Source organism: Phascolarctos cinereus, unplaced genomic scaffold (assembly GCF_003287225.1).
Source record: "Phascolarctos cinereus isolate Bilbo 61053 unplaced genomic scaffold, phaCin_HiC Scaffold_9;HRSCAF=440, whole genome shotgun sequence".
Taxonomy (NCBI): Eukaryota; Metazoa; Chordata; class Mammalia; order Diprotodontia; family Phascolarctidae; genus Phascolarctos; species Phascolarctos cinereus.
Window position 1 is genome coordinate 247,629,841 of NW_027556402.1, and position 4,725 is coordinate 247,634,565.

The 4,725-nt window shown below is 35.2% G+C and overlaps 1 pseudogene; it reads left to right on the forward strand.

Annotated features, from left to right (window-relative positions):
• Positions 1–2,713: 2,713 nt before the first annotated feature.
• On the forward strand, positions 2,714–3,643 carry LOC110199687 (olfactory receptor 8K3-like; annotated as a pseudogene).
• Positions 3,644–4,725: the final 1,082 nt, after the last annotated feature.

Genomic DNA, 4,725 nt, shown 5'->3' on the forward strand with positions numbered 1-4,725 from the left:
AGGGATGTTGGTCACTCAAATATATGGGATCAGTGTTCTTGGAGATCAATGCTATGTAACTGAACATCATCTGAACATCAAGATGCATTTTTAAAAAGTCTTTGCGGTCTCTTTGAATAAGATACATTAAAAACACCAAAATTGTTAGCCTAGTTCACCTTCCTAACAGAGGTGGAAAAATATTTCTCTCTGATGAAGCAAAGAGAAGGGTGACTACAGAGAGTCGGTATTTATGTGGAGTCTCCCACCATGTCATTTAATTAATGACTTCATGGGGTAAACACTGCAATAGAACCTTAATATGTACTATTAATAGTCTGGGGGCACTCCTGAAAAGAAAACTCCATTTCTCAGCATTGGCCACCACTTTGCAACTGATGTAGGCAATGACTTAACAACCAGGAGATTACATGACCAGCACAGGATTTTTGGAAATGTGTTGGATGTATTATTTATTTCATCTCTACTTAGCTGCAAAGCAAACTTGATGCCTACTTCACCACAATTCCTCTATAAGGTGATCTTACATACTCTGTACTACATTAGTATCCCATTAGAATCTTTTGACATGTTGACTAGAGAAAATTAAAAAATTATCTATAATATTGTCCTGTCCCATCCTATTTTTTTGTTTATTTAGTATTTTATTTTTCTCTCATTACATATAAAAAGAATTTTTAATATTTGTTTTTAAAACTTTTAGTTCAAAATTATCTCCCTTCCTCCTTCCCCTACCCCTCATTGTTAAGGCAAGCAATTTATATAGGTTATGAATGGGTAGTCATGCAAAATATTTCAATGATAGTCATGAAAACATAGAAAAAAACAGACAAAAATAACTCAAGAAAAATAAAGAAAGCAAAAACAAAAGTATACTTCAATTTGCATTCAGACACCATCAATTCTCTCTCTGTAGGGATGGATAGCATTTTTCATCATAAGTTCTTCATAATTGTCTTTGATCACTGTGTTGCTAAGAAAAGCTAAGTTATTAACAGCTGACTAGCACAGAATAGTGTTGTTACTTTGTACACAGTACATTTCACTTTGCATCAGCTCATGTAAGTCTTTCCAGGTTTTTCAGAGAGCATCCTTCTCATCATTTCTTATAGCAAAACAGTATCCCATCACAATCCCATACTACAGTTTGTTCAGCCATTCCCCAGTTGATCTGCATCCCCTCAATTTTCAATTCTTTGCTATCAGAAAAGAACTGCTATAAATAGTTTTGTACATATAAGTCCTTTTCCTTTTTTTTTTTTTAATTTTATCTCTCTTGGGATACACACTTAGAATGGTATAGCTGAGTTAAAGGGTATGCATGGTTTTATAGCCCTTCAGGCATACTTTCAAATTGCTTTACAGACTGGTTGAATAACCAATTGACTGCACCACAGTATATTAATATTTCACTTTCCACACATCCTCACCACCATTTGTTTTTTATCTTTTTTGGGATACAGACTAGAATGGTATTACTGGGTTAATGTGTATGGATGGTTTTATATCCCTTTAGGCAAAGTTTCAAGTCACTCTAAAGAACTGTTAAATCATAAATTAACTGCACAACAGCACATTAATGTCTCATTTTCCCACAACCTCTCCATCATTTGTTATTTTCCCTTTTTTTGTACTATTAGTCTATCTAATAGCAATGAGGTAGTACTGAAGAATTGTTTAGATTTGCATTTCTCCAATCAATAGTGACTTTGGATAGTTCTGATTACACTGTATGAAAACTGTTCATATATTTTGATCATTTACCAAATGGGGAATGATTAATTTTTTTTTAATAAATTAGACTCACTTCTCTACATGTTTGAGAAATGAGGCCTTTATCAGACAAACTGACTTCAAACTTTTTTTAAATAGCTGTTTCATTAATAATTGTATTTTTCTCCATCCCATTCCCCTACCTGCTTAATCTATTCTATTTCTCCTTTCTCCTGTCCCTCCTCAAAAGTGTTTTACTTCTGTCTATCCCCTCCCCCAATCTGCCCTCCCTTCTATCACCCCTGACCTTAAGTCCCTTCCCCTCCTTCTTTCCTTTAGTGTAAGATAGATTTCTATACCCAATTGAGTGTGTATGTTATTCCTTCTTTGAGACAATTCTGATGATAATAAGGCCCCCCACCTCCACCTTCTTTCCCTTCATTGAAAAATCTTTTACCACTTTTATGTAAGATAATTTGTCCCATTCTACCTCTCTCTTTCCCTTTCTCCCAGTACATTCCTCCCTAACCCCTTAATATTTTTTTATATCAACTCTTCATATTCATCTTATACCTCTCTCCTCAGTCTAAATATACTCTTTCTATCTGCCCTAATAATCCAAGAGTACTTATGAGTTACGAGGATCATCTTCCCATGTAGGAATGTAAAGAGTTTAATTTTATTAAATCCTTTATAATTTCCTTTTTCTGTTTGCCTTTTTATGTTTCTCTTGAGTCTTGTATATGACAGTCAAATTTTTCTTTCAGCTCTGGTCTTTTGGTCAAGAATGCTCAAAAGCCCCCTATTTCATTAAATATCCTTTTTTCCCCTGAAGGGTTATACTCAATTTGCTGGATAGGAGATTGTAATCTTAAATCCTTTGCCCTCAGGACCTGCTCATCTTTACCTAACACATTTCTAGCCACTAACTTTCTAGTTTTATCTGCAAATAGTACTCAAAGAGGGCTTCTTTCTTTTCTTCTCAGATTACATTCCTTGGATGGATAAGACGATCAATCTAAATGAAACCCCAGGGAACCATGTGACTGAATTTATTCTTATGGGCATCACAAACAGTCCTGAGGTGAAGGGCCCCATTTTTGTTGCCTTTTTCCTCAGCTACATGGCCACAGTTGTGGGAAACCTCAGACTGATCATTCTGACCAGTATTGATTCCCATCTTCAAATACCCGTGTACTTTTTCCTCAAGCATCTGGCATTTGTCGATCTTGGCTATTCCACATCTATTGGGTGAAAAATGCTAGTTGGATTCATGGAAGATTCATTTCTAATAATGGATGCACAATGCAGCTAGTTTTCTTGGTGACATTTATTTCCAGTGAAATTTTTATCATTTCAGCCATGGCCTATGACTGCTATGTGTCTATCTGTAAGTCTCTCCTCTACCTGGTCACAATGTCAGACATGGTATGTTGGCTCTTGGTGGCTATCTCATGCCTCTACAGTATCATGGTATCCCTACTGATCACAATAAAGATTTTTAAGTCATCTTTCTGTAAATCAAATGTTATAAGACACTGCTACTGTGAGGGTCTTCCCTTATTGTCCGTTATACGCTCAGACACAAGTGACATTGAACTAACAATTATGACCTTTGCTGCATTTCATTTGGTTTCTTCCCTCTTGATTATCCTTATCTTGTACATGTTCATTCTTATGACCATCCTTTAGGATAAACGCTTCTGAGGGCAGGCACAAAGCCTTCTCCACCTGTGGCTCTCACATCACTGGGGTGATTATATTTTATGGGACCCTTCTCTTCAAGCACCTGCAGCACCAGTCCAGCCATTCTTTTGACGCAGACAAAATAGCCTCTTTGTTTTACACTCTGGTCATCCCGGTGCTCAACCCTTTGATCTACAGCTTGAGGAACAAAGAGGTGAAAGGTGCCTTGAGGAGACTCTTTTAAAAATCATACAAACTTGCACTTTAAGGCCCAATGTAGTGTATGATTCCATTGCATTATTAGAACAAGTAAATATGCATTAGATTCCTTTCAATTTTTCCCTCATTCTTCTGCTGTCTTTTAGAGAAAAAAAAAATCTTAATATGCTGTCAGAGGATGACTCTTGGCTACTTGTTAATGTTTTATTTAGCAGTCAACTCCATAAATCCTAGTTTAGTAGATTACTTAATTAAAGGGACCCATTAGAGGATTAATACAAAATATATCTATAACACTAACTATTTCTTTGCATACTACAATAGTAAAGTAGCCTAATTTCTAACTTCTAACTAGCCTAACTTGAAAATAAATTAACAAACATTTGGAAAATCTTGGTGCCAGGTACTATTCTAGTCACTGGGCTTATAGGTATAAATAAAAAGAAAAATAAAAAAAATAAAGAAAAAATAAATGGTTCCTGCCATAGTTGAGCTTACATTTTCATAAGGAAAATGGTATGTATTTGAGAGTCACACTCTCTGACAGAATAGCCAATCTACTTTCAAACATTTTTTATTGTTAAGAAATTTATCCTTATTACAACCTAAATTTCCCATCTATGTCTTCCAGTCATACCTCCTCATCTTCTTCTCTCAAGCAGAACAAGTTGATTCCTTCTTTATAATAATTGTTCACATTCTTTAAGAAAAATCTCCATTTTTTTCCTTCAGCTTTAGTTCCAGATTATTTTTTTCACTTTTTTTGCTAACATGGAAAGAATACTAGGTTTTACAGGTCCATAATATCAAGAAAATTAATGAAAAGAAATGCAAGGGAGGGTAACCTAGTTGTATCAGACCTTAAATCGTATTACAAAGCAGCAAACATCAAAACTACCTGGTACTGACTAAGAAATGATGGATCAGGGGACTATGGCTATATTAATGACTATAGTAATCTACTGTTTGATAAATGCAAACACTTCTGCTTCTGGGATAAGAATTCACTATTTGACAAAAACTACTGGGAAAACTCAAAAAAATTAAGGCAGAAACTAGGCACAGACCAACGTCTTACACCCTATACCAAGATAAAGTCAAAATGGG